At 39.4% G+C, this 13751-nt stretch overlaps 16 non-coding genes across 16 annotated transcripts; all 16 read right to left on the reverse strand.

The window, feature by feature from the left end:
• Nucleotides 1-1915: 1915 nt before the first annotated feature.
• Trnar-acg (transfer RNA arginine (anticodon ACG)) lies at nt 1916-1988 on the reverse strand. Its single transcript has one exon. It is a non-coding gene; the product is annotated as a tRNA-Arg (tRNA).
• A 996-nt stretch (nt 1989-2984) lies between these two features.
• On the reverse strand, nt 2985-3057 carry Trnak-cuu (transfer RNA lysine (anticodon CUU)). The gene has a single exon. It is a non-coding gene; the product is annotated as a tRNA-Lys (tRNA).
• A 383-nt stretch (nt 3058-3440) lies between these two features.
• Trnar-acg (transfer RNA arginine (anticodon ACG)) lies at nt 3441-3513 on the reverse strand. Its single transcript has one exon. It is a non-coding gene; the product is annotated as a tRNA-Arg (tRNA).
• Nucleotides 3514-4145: 632 nt separating this feature from the next.
• Nucleotides 4146-4218, reverse strand: Trnar-ucg (transfer RNA arginine (anticodon UCG)). The gene has a single exon. It is a non-coding gene; the product is annotated as a tRNA-Arg (tRNA).
• Nucleotides 4219-4864: 646 nt separating this feature from the next.
• Nucleotides 4865-4937, reverse strand: Trnak-cuu (transfer RNA lysine (anticodon CUU)). The gene has a single exon. It is a non-coding gene; the product is annotated as a tRNA-Lys (tRNA).
• A 1160-nt stretch (nt 4938-6097) lies between these two features.
• On the reverse strand, nt 6098-6170 carry Trnak-cuu (transfer RNA lysine (anticodon CUU)). Its single transcript has one exon. It is a non-coding gene; the product is annotated as a tRNA-Lys (tRNA).
• A 384-nt stretch (nt 6171-6554) lies between these two features.
• Trnar-acg (transfer RNA arginine (anticodon ACG)) lies at nt 6555-6627 on the reverse strand. Its single transcript has one exon. It is a non-coding gene; the product is annotated as a tRNA-Arg (tRNA).
• Nucleotides 6628-7208: 581 nt separating this feature from the next.
• On the reverse strand, nt 7209-7281 carry Trnak-cuu (transfer RNA lysine (anticodon CUU)). The gene has a single exon. It is a non-coding gene; the product is annotated as a tRNA-Lys (tRNA).
• Nucleotides 7282-7665: 384 nt separating this feature from the next.
• On the reverse strand, nt 7666-7738 carry Trnar-acg (transfer RNA arginine (anticodon ACG)). Its single transcript has one exon. It is a non-coding gene; the product is annotated as a tRNA-Arg (tRNA).
• A 678-nt stretch (nt 7739-8416) lies between these two features.
• Trnak-cuu (transfer RNA lysine (anticodon CUU)) lies at nt 8417-8489 on the reverse strand. Its single transcript has one exon. It is a non-coding gene; the product is annotated as a tRNA-Lys (tRNA).
• Nucleotides 8490-10279: 1790 nt separating this feature from the next.
• Trnar-ucg (transfer RNA arginine (anticodon UCG)) lies at nt 10280-10352 on the reverse strand. Its single transcript has one exon. It is a non-coding gene; the product is annotated as a tRNA-Arg (tRNA).
• Nucleotides 10353-10998: 646 nt separating this feature from the next.
• Nucleotides 10999-11071, reverse strand: Trnak-cuu (transfer RNA lysine (anticodon CUU)). Its single transcript has one exon. It is a non-coding gene; the product is annotated as a tRNA-Lys (tRNA).
• A 238-nt stretch (nt 11072-11309) lies between these two features.
• Nucleotides 11310-11382, reverse strand: Trnar-ucg (transfer RNA arginine (anticodon UCG)). Its single transcript has one exon. It is a non-coding gene; the product is annotated as a tRNA-Arg (tRNA).
• A 412-nt stretch (nt 11383-11794) lies between these two features.
• Trnar-gcg (transfer RNA arginine (anticodon GCG)) lies at nt 11795-11867 on the reverse strand. The gene has a single exon. It is a non-coding gene; the product is annotated as a tRNA-Arg (tRNA).
• Nucleotides 11868-12028: 161 nt separating this feature from the next.
• Trnak-cuu (transfer RNA lysine (anticodon CUU)) lies at nt 12029-12101 on the reverse strand. The gene has a single exon. It is a non-coding gene; the product is annotated as a tRNA-Lys (tRNA).
• Nucleotides 12102-13584: 1483 nt separating this feature from the next.
• Nucleotides 13585-13657, reverse strand: Trnar-gcg (transfer RNA arginine (anticodon GCG)). Its single transcript has one exon. It is a non-coding gene; the product is annotated as a tRNA-Arg (tRNA).
• Nucleotides 13658-13751: the final 94 nt, after the last annotated feature.

Here is a 13751-nt window from a genome sequence, read left to right on the forward strand (position 1 = left end):
TCTCCATATGTAGAGAAATCAATATGTATGAAAGAATTTTCATAACAATTCGAGTGTACGAATCAAAGAGGGGTTAGATTAATTGTTCAACAATATACAGACTGACCTACCCAGGCGAAGGGTTTGATTCTTTTAAAACAATGAGGGAGAAACTTGCCGAGGTCGGCTGGAAAAAGGTGTTGCAAGAATTTTTAAGTCGATCTGATCCATTGCGTCAAGCGCCCGTCTACCAAATGGAAAAAAAGCTATTCCGAAGAAACAGTTTGAGTGCGCAAAAAAATGATCTTTAGAACCGAGTACACGAATTACGGAAATGTGTTTATCAGAATTTTAACTGCATTGTTTCGAGGTTGGAAAAACGTTAAAGCAATATTTTCACAAACAAATACATTACAAGAGATAGAAGTTTTGGATTTGTTTGACAAAGACAAAAGACTTATGACTGATAATCAGACTTTTAACTGACCAAATTCCCAGACTTGTTTCGAGGTTAGAAAAACGATAAAGCAATATTTTCTCAAAAAATACATTACAAGAGATAGAAGTTTTAGATTTGTTTGACAAGGACAAAAGATAGAATGACTTTGAGGGTTGGATTGGGGGTCCAACAATACACCGACAGAGCTAGCCGGGCAACGGGTTTGATTCTTTACAACGGATCGCCTTCATTTAATAAAAAGAAACATGCCAATGTCGTTTGAAAAAAGGTGCAAGAATTTAAGTCGATCTGTCTACAATTAATACACCAGACAATTTTGAACGAGCGCGCCAGGACTCGAACCTGGAATCTTATGATCCGAAGTCATACGCGTTATCCATTGCGCACGCGCCCGTCTACCAAAGGGAAAAAGGCTATTATGAAGAAACAGTTTGAGTGTACAAATAAAATGATCTTGAGAAACTTGTACACAAAATACGGAAATGTATTAATCAGTCTTTTAACTGGCCAAATTCCCAGCATGGTTACGAGATTAGAAAAACGATGAAGCAATATTTTCACAAAAAATACATTACAAGAGATAGAAGTTTTAGATGTGTTTGACAAAGACAAAGGATAGAATGACTTCGAGGGTTGGATTAAGTGTCTAACAATATACCGACAGAGCTAGCCGGGCAACGGGTTTGATTTTTTTTAACGGATCGCCTTCATTTAATAAAGAAGAAACATGCCAATGTCGTTTGAAAAAAAGTGCAAGAATTTAAGTCGATCTGTCTACAATTAATACACCAGACAATTTTGAACGAGCGCGCCAGGACTCGAACCTGGAATCTTTTGATCCGAAGTCATACGCGTTATCCATTGCGCACGCGCCCGTCTACCAAATGGAAAAAGGCTATTATGAAGAAACAGTTTGAGTGTAGAAATAAAAGAATCATTAGAACCGAGTACACGAAATATGGAAATGAGTTAATTAGACTTTTAACTGACCAAACTCCCATATCTAAAGACAGTTTGCATGTCAAAAATTTTATCGAACCAACGACCGTTGGATTAAGAGTCCAACGCTCTACCGACTGAGCTAGCCGGGTGACGAGTCTGATTTCAGACAACGGATCATTTGATCACGGTTTGATTCATTTCAACGGATCACCTTCATTCAATGAGGGAGAAACTTGTCAAAGTGGGTTGAAAAAAGGTGCTACAAGAATTAAAGTCCTTCTGACTAAAATGAATATACCAGACAATTTTAAAAAAGCGCGCCAGGCTCCGAGCGTGGAATTTTCTTATCCGAAGTCAGCCGCGTTATCCACTGCGCCACGCGCCAGTCTACCAAACGAAAAAGCTATTATGAAAGAAACAGTTCGAGTGTACAAATGATTTGTTTGACAAAGACAAAAGATAGAAGATCGTAGTTTTGTTGACAAATAAAACACAAGACTTTGAGAACTTATAAAACAATTTGTAAAATATCTGCGAGCACGCCAGGATTCGAACCTGGAATCTTCTGATCCGTAGTCAGACGCGTTATCCATTGTGCCACGCGCCCGTCTCCATATGTAGAGAAATCAATATGTATGAAAGAATTTTCATAACAATTCGAGTGTACGAATCAAAGAGGGGTTAGATTAATTGTTCAACAATATACAGACTGACCTACCCAGGCGAAGGGTTTGATTCTTTTAAATCAATGAGGGAGAAACTTGCCGAGGTCGGCTGGAAAAAGGTGTTGCAAGAATTTTTAAGTCGATCTGATCCATTGCGTCAAGCGCCAGTCTACCAAATGGAAAAAAAGCTATTCCGAAGAAACAGTTTGAGTGCGCAAAAAAATGATCTTTAGAACCGAGTACACGAAATACGGAAATGTGTTTATCAGAATTTTAACTGCATTGTTTCGAGGTTGGAAAAACGTTAAAGCAATATTTTCACAAACAAATACATTACAAGAGATAGAAGTTTTGGATTTGTTTGACAAAGACAAAAGACTTATGACTGATAATCAGACTTTTAACTGACCAAATTCCCAGACTTGTTTCGAGGTTAGAAAAACGATAAAGCAATATTTTCTCAAAAAATACATTACAAGAGATAGAAGTTTTAGATTTGTTTGACAAGGACAAAAGATAGAATGACTTTGAGGGTTGGATTGGGGGTCCAACAATACACCGACAGAGCTAGCCGGGCAACGGGTTTGATTCTTTACAACGGATCGCCTTCATTTAATAAAAAGAAACATGCCAATGTCGTTTGAAAAAAGGTGCAAGAATTTAAGTCGATCTGTCTACAATTAATACACCAGACAATTTTGAACGAGCGCGCCAGGACTCGAACCTGGAATCTTATGATCCGAAGTCATACGCGTTATCCATTGCGCACGCGCCCGTCTACCAAATGGAAAAAGGCTATTATGAAGAAACAGTTTGAGTGTAGAAATAAAAGAATCATTAGAACCGAGTACACGAAATATGGAAATGAGTTAATTAGACTTTTAACTGACCAAACTCCCATATCTAAAGACAGTTTGCATGTCAAAAATTCTATCGAACGCCCAACGTGGGGCTCGAACCCACGACCGTTGGATTAAGAGTCCAACGCTCTACCGACTGAGCTGACCGGGCGACGAGTCTGATTTCTTACAACGGATCAGTTGATCACGGTTTGATTCTTTTCAACGGATCACCTTCATTTAATGAGGGAGGAACTTGTCAAAGTGGGTTGAAAAAAGGTGCTACAAGAATTAAAGTCCTTCTGACTAAAATGATTATACCAAACAATTTTATACAAGCGAGCCAGGTCTCGAGCGTGCAATTTTCTTATCCGAAGTCAGCCGCGATATCCACGCGCCACGCGCCCGTCTACCAAACGAAAAACCTATTAGGAAGAAACAGTTCGGGTGTACAAATGATTTGTTTGACAAAGACAAAAGATAGAAGATCGTAGTTTTGTTGACAAATAAAACACAAGACTTTGAGAACTTTTAAAACAATTTGTAAAATATCTGCGAGCACGCCAGGATTCGAACCTGGAATCTTCTGATCCGTAGTCAGACGCGTTATCCATTGTGCCACGCGCCCGTCTTAATATTAAGAGAAATCAATATGTATGAAAGAATTTTCATAACAATTCGAGTGTACGAATAAAAGAGGGGTTTGATTAATTGTCCAACAATATACAGACTGACCTACCCAGGCGAAGGGTTTGATTTTTTTTCAATCAATGAGGGAGAAACTTGCCGAGGTCGGCTGGAAAAAGGTGCTGCAAGAATTAAGTCGATCTGATCCATTGCGCCAAGCGCCCGTCTACCAAATGGAAAAAAGATATTCCGAAGAAACAGTTTGAGTATACAAATAAAATGATCTTAAAAATCTAGTACACGAAATACGGAAATGTACTAATCAGTCTTTTAACTGACCAAATTCCCAGCATTGTTTCGAGGTTAGAAAAACGATAAAGCAATATTTTCTTAAAAAATACATTACAAGAGATAGAAGTTTTAGATTTGTTTGACAAAGACAAAAGATAGAATGACTTTGAGGGTTGGATGAAGTGTCCAATAATATACCGACAGAGCTAGCCGGGCAACGGGTTTGATTCTTTTCAACGGATCGCCTTCATTTAATAAAGAAGAAACATGCCAATGTCGTTTGAAAGAAGTTGCAAGAATTAAGTCGATCTGTCTAAAATTAATACACCAGACAATTTTGAACGAGCGCGCCAGGACTCGAACCTGGAATCTTCTGATCCGAAGTCAGGCGCGTTATCCATTGCGCCACGCGCCCGTCTGCCAAATGGAATAAAGCTATTCCGAAAAAACAGTTAGAGTGTACAAATAAAATGATCTTGAGAACCGAGTACACGAAATACGGAAATGTGTTTATCGGAATTTTAACTGACCAAATTCCCAGCAATGTTTCGAGGTTAAAAAAACGATAAAGCAATATTTTCACAAAAAAAATACATTACAAGAGAGAGAAGTTTTAGATTTTTTTGACAAAGACAAAAGATAGAATGACTTTGAGGGTTGGATTAAGTGTCCAACAATATACCGACAAACCTATCCGGGCAACGGGTTTGATTCTTTTCAACGGATCGCCTTCATGTAATAAAGAAGAAACATGCTAATGTCGTTTAAAAAAAGGTGCAAGAATTTAAGTAGATCTGTCTAAAATAAATACACCAGACAATTTTAAACGAGCGTGCCAGGACTCGAACCTGGAATCTTCTGATCCGCAGTCAGGCGCGTTATTCATTGCGCCACGCGCCCGTCTACCAAATGGAAAAGGCTATTCTGAAGAAACAGTTTGAGTGTACAATTAAAAGGATCTTTAGAACCGAGTACAAGAAATATGGAAATAAGTTAATTAGACTTTTACCTGACCAAACTCCCATATTTATAGAAAGTTTGCCTTTCCAAAAACTATCGAACGCCCAAGGTGGGGCTCGAACCCACGACCGTTGGATTAAGAGTCCAACGCTCTACCGACTGAGCTAGCCGGGCGACGAGTTCGATTTCTTACAACGGATCATTTGATCACGGTTTGATTCATTTCAACGGATCACCCTCATTCAATGAGGGAGAAACTTGTCAAAGTGGGTTGAAAAAGGGTGCTACAAAAATTAAAGTCGTTTTGACTTAAATGAATAAACCAGACAATTTTAAACAGTCGCGCCAGGACTCGAGCGTGGAATCTTCTTTTTCGAATTCAGCCGCGTTATCCACTGCGCCACGCGCCCGTCTACCAAACGAAAAAGTTATTATGAAGAAACAGTTCGAGTGTACAAATGATTTGTTTGACAAAGACAAAAGATAGAAGATCGTAGTTTTGTTGACAAATAAAACATAAGATTTTGAGAACTTATAACACAATTTGTAAAATATCTGCCAGCACGCCAGGATTCGAACCTGGAATCTTCTGATCCGTAGGCAGACGCGTTATACATTGCGCCACGCGCCCGTCTTCATATTTAGAGAAATCAATATGTATGAAAGAATTTTCATAACAATTCGAGTGTACGAATAAAAGAGGGGTTAGATTAATTGTCCAACAATATACAGACTGACCTAGCCAGGCGAAGGGTTTGATTCTTTTCAATTCATGAGGAAGAAAATTGCCGAAGTCGGCTGGAAAAAGGTGCTGCAAGAATTTAAGTCGATCTGAGTCAACACGAAACACGAACACGAGTACACGAAATACGGAAATGTGTTAATCAGACTTTTAACTGACCAAATTCCCAGCATTGTTACGAAGTTAGAAAAATGATAAAGCAATATTTTCACAAAAAATGTATTACAAGAGATAGAAGTTTTAGATTTGTTTGACAAAGACAAAAGATAGAATGACTTTGAGGGTTGGATTAAGTGTCCAACAATATTCCGACAAAGCTATCTGGGCAGCGGGTTTGATTCTCTTCAACGGATTGCCTTCATTTAATAAAGAATAAACATGCCAATGTCGTTTGAAAAAAGATGCAAGAATTTAAGTCGATACGCGTTATCCATTGCGGCACGCGCCCTTCTAGCAAATGGAAAAAGGCTATTCTGAATGAACAGTTTGAGTGTACAAATAAAACGATCTTTAGAACCGAGTACACGGAATATGGAAATGAGTTAATTAGACTTTTAACTGAAGACAGTTTGCCTTTCCCAAAAATACCGAACGCCCAACGTTGGGTTCGAACCCACGACCGTTGGATTAAGAGTCCAACGCTCTACCGACTGAGCAAGCTGGGCGATGAGTATGATTTCTTACAACTGATCATTTGATCACGGTTTGATTCATTTCAACGGATCGCCTCCATTCAATGAGGGAGAAACTTGTCAAAGTGGGTTGAAAAAAGGTGCTACAAGAATTAAAGTCGTTCTGACTAAAATGAATATACCAGACAATTTTAAACAGGCGCGCCAGGACTCGAGCGTGGAATCTTCTTATCCAAATTCAGCCGCGTTATCCACTGCGCCACGCGCCCGTCTACCAAACGTAAAAGCTATTATGAAGAAACAGTTCGAGTGTACAAATGATTTGTTTGACAAAGACAAAAGATAGAAGATCGTAGTTTCGTTGACAAATAAAACATAAGTCTTTGAGAACTTATAAAACAATTTGTAAAATATCTGCGAGCACGCCAGGATTCGAACCTGGAATCTTCTGATCCGTAGTCAGACGCGTTATCCATTGCGCCACGCGCCCGTGTTCATATTTAGGGAATGAGGGAGAAACTTGCCGAGGTCGGCTGGAAAAAGGTGCTGCAAGAATTTAAGTCGATCTGACTCAACACGGAACACGAACACACGAGTACACGAAATACGGAAATGTGTTAATCAAACTTTTACCTGACCAAATTCCCAGCATTGTTACGAAGTTAGAAAAATGATAAACCAAAATTTTCTCAAAAAATGCATTAGAAGAAATAGAAGTTTTAGATTTGTTTGACAAAGACAAAAGATAGAATGACTTTTATGGTTGGATTAAGTGTCCAACAATATACCGACAAAGCTAGCCGGGCAGCGGGTTTGATTCTCTTCAACGGATTGCCTTCATTTAATAAAGAATAAACATGCCAATGTCGTTTGAAAAAAGATGCAAGAATTTAAGTCGATACGCGTTATCCATTGCGGCACGCGCCCTTCTAGCAAATGGAAAAAGGCTATTCTGAATGAACAGTTTGAGTGTACAAATAAAACGATCTTTAGAACCGAGTACACGGAATATGGAAATGAGTTAATTAGACTTTTAACTGAAGACAGTTTGCCTCTCCCAAAACTACCGAACGCCCAACGTGGTGCTCAAACCCACGACCGTTGGATTAAGAGTCCAACGCTCTACCGACTGAGCAAGCTCGGCGATGAGTATGATTTCTTACAACTGATCATTTGATCACGGTTTGATTCATTTCAACGAATCGCCTCCATTCAATGAGGGAGAAACTTGTCAAAGTGGGTTGAAAAAAGGTGCTACAAGAATTAAAGTCGTTCTGACTAAAATGAATATACCAGACAATTTTAAACAGGCGCGCCAGGACTCGAGCGTGGAATCTTCTTATCCGAATTCAGCCGCGTTATCCACTGCGCCACGCGCCCGTCTACCAAACGTAAAAGCTATTATAAAGAAACAGTTCGTGTGTACAAATGATTTGTTTGACAAAGACAAAAGATAGAAGATCGTAGTTTTGTTGACAAATAAAACATAAGTCTTTGAGAACTTATAAAACAATTTGTAAAATATCTGCGAGCACGCCAGGATTTGAACCTGGAATCTTCTGATCCGTAGTCAGACGCGTTATCCATTGCGCCACGCGCCCGTGTTCATATTTAGGGAATGAGGGAGAAACTTGCCGAGGTCGGCTGGAAAAAGGTGCTGCAAGAATTTAAGTCGATCTGATTCGAAACGGAACACGAACACACGAGTACACGAAATACGGAAATGTGTTAATAAAACTTTTAACTGACCAAATTCCCAGCATTGTTACGAAGTTAGAAAAATGATAAACCAAAATTTTCTCAAAAAATGCATTAGAAGAAATAGAAGTTTTATATTTGTTTGACAAAGACAAAAGATAGAATGACTTTTATGGTTGGATTAAGTGTCCAACAATATACCGACAAAGCTAGCCGGGCAACGGGTTTGATTCTTTTCAACGGATCGCCTTCATTTAATAAAGAAGAAACATGCCAATGTCGTTTGAAAAAAGGTGCAAGAATTTAAGTCGATCGGTCTAAAATTAATACACCAGACAATTTTGAACGAGCGCGACAGGACTCGAACCTGGAATCTTCTTTTCCGAAGTCAGACGCGTTATCCATTGCGCCACGCGCCCGTCTACCAAATGGAAAAAGCTATTCTGAAGAAACAGTTTGAGATTACAAACAAAACCATCTTTAAAACCGAGTACCCCAAATATGGAAAAGAGTTAATTAGACTTTTAACTGACCAAACTCCCATATCTAATGACAGTTTGCATTTCAAAAAATCTACCGAACGCCCAACGTGGAGCTCGAACCCACGACCGTTGGATTAAGAGTCCAACGCTCTACCGACTGAGCTAGCCGGGCGACGAGTCTGATTTCTAACAACGGATCATTTGATCACGGTTTGATTCATTTCAACGGATTGCCTTCATTCAATGAGAGAGAAACTTGTCAAAGTGGGTTGAAAAAAGGTGCTACAAGAATTAAAGTCGTTCTGACTAAAATGAATATACCAGACAATTTTAAACAAGCGCGCCAGGACTCGAGCATGGAATCTTCTTATCCGAAGTCAGCCGCGTTATCCACTGCGACACGCGCCCGTCTACCAAACGAAAAAGCTATTATGAAGAAACAGTTCGAGTGTACAAATAAAAGGATCCTTAAAACCGAGTACACGAAATATGGAAAAGAGTTAATTAGACTTTCAACTGACCAAAGTCCCATATCTAAAGTTAGAGTTTGCATTTCAAAATATCTACCGAACGCCCAACGTGGGGCTCGAACCCACGGCCGTAGGATTAAGAGTCGAAGGCAGTCGCGTTATCCACTGCGCCACGCGCCCGTCTACCAAACGAAAAAGCTGTTATGAAGAAACAGTTCGAGTGTACAAATGATTTGTTTGACAAAGACAAAAGATAGAAGATCGTAGTTTTGTTGACAAATAAAACATAAGACTTTGAGAACTTATAAAACAATTTGTAAAATATCTGCGAGCACGCAAGGATTCGAACCTGGAATCTTCTGCTCCGTAGTCAGACGCGTTATCCATCGCGCCACGCGCCCGTCTACATATTTAGGAAAATCAATATTTATGAAAGAATTTTCATAACAATTCGAGTGTAGGAATAAAAGAGGGGTTAGATTAATTGCCCAACAATATACAGACTGACCTACCCAGGCGAAGGGTTTGATTCTTTTCAATCAATCAGGGAGAAACTTGCCGAAGTCGGCTGGAAAAAGGTGCTGCAAAAATTAAGTCGATCTGACTCAACTCGAAACACGAACACGAGTACACGAAATACGAAAATGTGTTAATCAGACTTTTAACTGACCAAATTCCAAGCATTGTTACGAAGTTAAAAAATCGATAAAGCAACATTTTCACTAAAAATGCATTATAAGAGATAGAAGTTTTAGATTCGTTTGGCAAAGTCAAAAGATAGAATGACTCTGAGGGTTGGATTAAGTGTCCAACAATATACCGACAGAGCTATCCGGGCAACGGGTTTGATTCTTTTCAACGGATCGCCTTCATTTAATGAAGAAGAAACATGCCAATGTCGTTTGAAAAAAGGTGCAAGAATTTAAGTCGATCTGTCTAAAATTAACGCGTTGAAAGCTTTTGTGAGTCATAATAAAACATTTATTATGAATCATAAAAGCTTATAATCGTCAGACAAGGAGAATTTGCGAGATAAAACGCCTGACTTTTTTTTGGTGAGGCAGCTGCGATCAAACGACTCGATATTTTTATAACTTCCTGACGTTGTGAGATGTCCACTCTCCTATGTTATGTAGCATATAAAATGACCTTCAAAATAACACCTTATCATACTAGCTTTTGTTATTGGTTAGCGCGCAACGCAAAGGTTTATGGAATCATTTTCTTGTTGTGCGACGTTTTTATATCGCAGCGGGAAGTACACGCGTGATATGTAAGCAAAATTTTATCACTTCTAAATGTCATATAAGGTTCATTCTCATATTGTTGTGTGGGGAATGAGATTTCCTTTCAAGCAAGACGATAACAAACATTCCAGACCTCATGGTATACACACAGCATTGCAAAACGTCTGAAACGTCGCGCATGCGTCAGACCGGGAGGATTAGGTTAAGTCGATTTGTCTAAAATTAACACACCAGACAATTTTGAACGAGCGCGCCAGGACTCGAACCTGGAATCTTCTGATCCGAAGTCAGACGCGTTATCCATTGCGCCACGCGCCCGTCTGCCAAATGGAATAAAGCTATTCCGAAAAAACAGTTAGAGTGTACAAATAAAATGATCTTGAGAACCGAGTACACGAAATACGGAAATGTGTTTATCGGAATTTTAAATGACCAAATTCCCAGCATTGTTTCGAGGTTAAAAAAACGATAAAGCAATATTTTCACAAAAAAAATACATTACAAGAGAGAGAAGTTTTAGATTTTTTTGACAAAGACAAAAGATAGAATGACTTTGAGGGTTGGATTAAGTGTCCAACCATATACCGACAAAGTTATCCGGGCAACGGGTTTGATTCTTTTCAACGGATCGCCTTCATGTAATAAAGAAGAAACATGCTAATGTCGGTTAAAAAAAGGTGCAAGAATTTAAGTAGATCTGTCTAAAATAAATACACCAGACAATGTTAAACGAGCGCGCCAGGACTCAAACCTGGAATCTTCTGATCCGCAGTCAGGCGCGTTATTCATTGCGCCACGCGCCCGTCTACCAAATGGAAAAGGCTATTCTGAAGAAACAGTTTGAGTGTACAATTAAAAGGATCTTTAGAACCGAGTACACGAAATATGGAAATGAGTTAATTAGACTTTTACCTGACCAAACTCCCATATTTATAGACAGTTTGCCTTTCCAAAAACTATCGTACGCCCAACGTGGGGCTCGAACCCACGACCGTTGGATTAAGAGTCCAACGCTCTACCGACTGAGCTAGCCGGGCGACGAGTTCGATTGCTTACAACGGATCATTTGATCACGGTTTGATTCATTTCAACGGATCGCCCTCATTCAATGAGGGAGAAACTTGTCAAAGTGGGTTGAAAAAAGGTGGTACAAAAATTAAAATCGTTTTGACTTAAATGAATAAACCAAAACGTCTGAAACGTCGCGCATGCGTCAGACCGGGAGGATTAGGTTAAGTCGATTTGTCTAAAATTAACACACCAGACAATTTTGAACGAGCGCGCCAGGACTCGAACCTGGAATCTTCTGATCCGAAGTCAGACGCGTTATCCATTGCGCCACGCGCCCGTCTGCCAAATGGAATAAAGCTATTCCGAAAAAACAGTTAGAGTGTACAAATAAAATGATCTTGAGAACCGAGTACACGAAATACGGAAATGTGTTTATCGGAATTTTAAATGACCAAATTCCCAGCATTGTTTCGAGGTTAAAAAAACGATAAAGCAATATTTTCACAAAAAAAATACATTACAAGAGAGAGAAGTTTTAGATTTTTTTGACAAAGACAAAAGATAGAATGACTTTGAGGGTTGGATTAAGTGTCCAACCATATACCGACAAAGTTATCCGGGCAACGGGTTTGATTCTTTTCAACGGATCGCCTTCATGTAATAAAGAAGAAACATGCTAATGTCGGTTAAAAAAAGGTGCAAGAATTTAAGTAGATCTGTCTAAAATAAATACACCAGACAATGTTAAACGAGCGCGCCAGGACTCGAACCTGGAATCTTCTGATCCGCAGTCAGGCGCGTTATTCATTGCGCCACGCGCCCGTCTACCAAATGGAAAAGGCTATTCTGAAGAAACAGTTTGAGTGTACAATTAAAAGGATCTTTAGAACCGAGTACACGAAATATGGAAATGAGTTAATTAGACTTTTACCTGACCAAACTCCCATATTTATAGACAGTTTGCCTTTCCAAAAACTATCGTACGCCCAACGTGGGGCTCGAACCCACGACCGTTGGATTAAGAGTCCAACGCTCTACCGACTGAGCTAGCCGGGCGACGAGTTCGATTGCTTACAACGGATCATTTGATCACGGTTTGATTCATTTCAACGGATCGCCCTCATTCAATGAGGGAGAAACTTGTCAAAGTGGGTTGAAAAAAGGTGGTACAAAAATTAAAATCGTTTTGACTTAAATGAATAAACCAGACAATTTTAAACAGTCGCGCCAGGACTCGAGCGTGGAATCTTCTTTTTCGAATTCATCCGCGTTATCCACTGCGCCACGCGCCCGTCTACCAAACGAAAAAGTTATTATGAAGAAACAGTTCGAGTGTACAAATGATTTGTTTGACAAAGACAAAAGATAGAAGATCGTAGTTTTGTTGACAAATAAAACATAAGATTTTGAGAACTTATAACACAATTTGTAAAATATCTGCCAGCACGCCAGGATTCGAACCTGGAATCTTCTGATCCGTAGTCAGACGCGTTATACATTGCGCCACGCGCCCGTCTACTAAACGAAAAAGCTATTATGAAGAAACAGTTCGAGTGTACAAATAAAAGGATCCTTAAAACCGAGTACACGAAATATGGAAAAGAGTTAATTAGACTTTTAACTGACCAAACTCCCATATCTAATGATAGTTTGCATTTCAAAATATCTACCGAACGCCCAACGTGGGGCTCGAACCCACGGCCGTAGGATTAAGAGTCGAAGGCAGCCGCGTTATCCACTGCGCCACGCGCCCGTCTACCAAACGAAAAAGCTATTATGAAGAAACAGTTCGAGTGTACAAATGATTTGTTTGACAAAGACAAAAGATAGAAGATCGTAGTTTTGTTGACAAATAAAACATAGGACTTTGAGAACTTATAAAACAATTTGTAAAATATCTGCCAGCACGCCAGGATTCGAACCTGGAATCTTCTGATCCGTAGTCAGACGCGTTATACATTGCGCCACGCGCCCGTCTTCATATTTAGAGAAATCAATATGTATGAAAGAATTTTCATAACAATTCGAGTGTACGAATAAAAGAGGGGTTAGATTAATTGTCCAACAATATACAGACTGACCTAGCCAGGCGAAGGGTTTGATTCTTTTCAATCCATGAGGAAGAAAATTGCCGAAGTCGGCTGGAAAAAGGTGCTGCAAGAATTTAAGTCGATCTGACTCAACACGAAACACGAACACGAGTACACGAAATACGGAAATGTGTTAATCAGACTTTTAACTGACCAAATTCCCAGCATTGTTACGAAGTTAGAAAAATGATAAAGCAATATTTTCACAAAAAATGTATTACAAGAGATAGAAGTTTTAGATTTGTTTGACAAAGACAAAAGATAGAATGACTTTGAGGGTTGGATTAAGTGTCCAACCATATACCGACAAAGTTATCCGGGCAACGGGTTTGATTCTTTTCAACGGATCGCCTTCATGTAATAAAGAAGAAACATGCTAATGTCGGTTAAAAAAAGGTGCAAGAATTTAAGTAGATCTGTCTAAAATAAATACACCAGACAATGTTAAACGAGCGCGCCAGGACTCGAACCTGGAATCTTCTGATCCGCAGTCAGGCGCGTTATTCATTACGCCACGCGCCCGTCTACCAAATGGAAAAGGCTATTCTGAAGAAACAGTTTGAGTGTACAATTAAAAGGATCTTTAGAACCGAGTACACGAAATATGGAAATGAGT

Source organism: Styela clava, chromosome 8 (genome assembly GCF_964204865.1).
Source record: "Styela clava chromosome 8, kaStyClav1.hap1.2, whole genome shotgun sequence".
In the NCBI taxonomy this organism is placed as follows: domain Eukaryota; kingdom Metazoa; phylum Chordata; class Ascidiacea; order Stolidobranchia; family Styelidae; genus Styela; species Styela clava.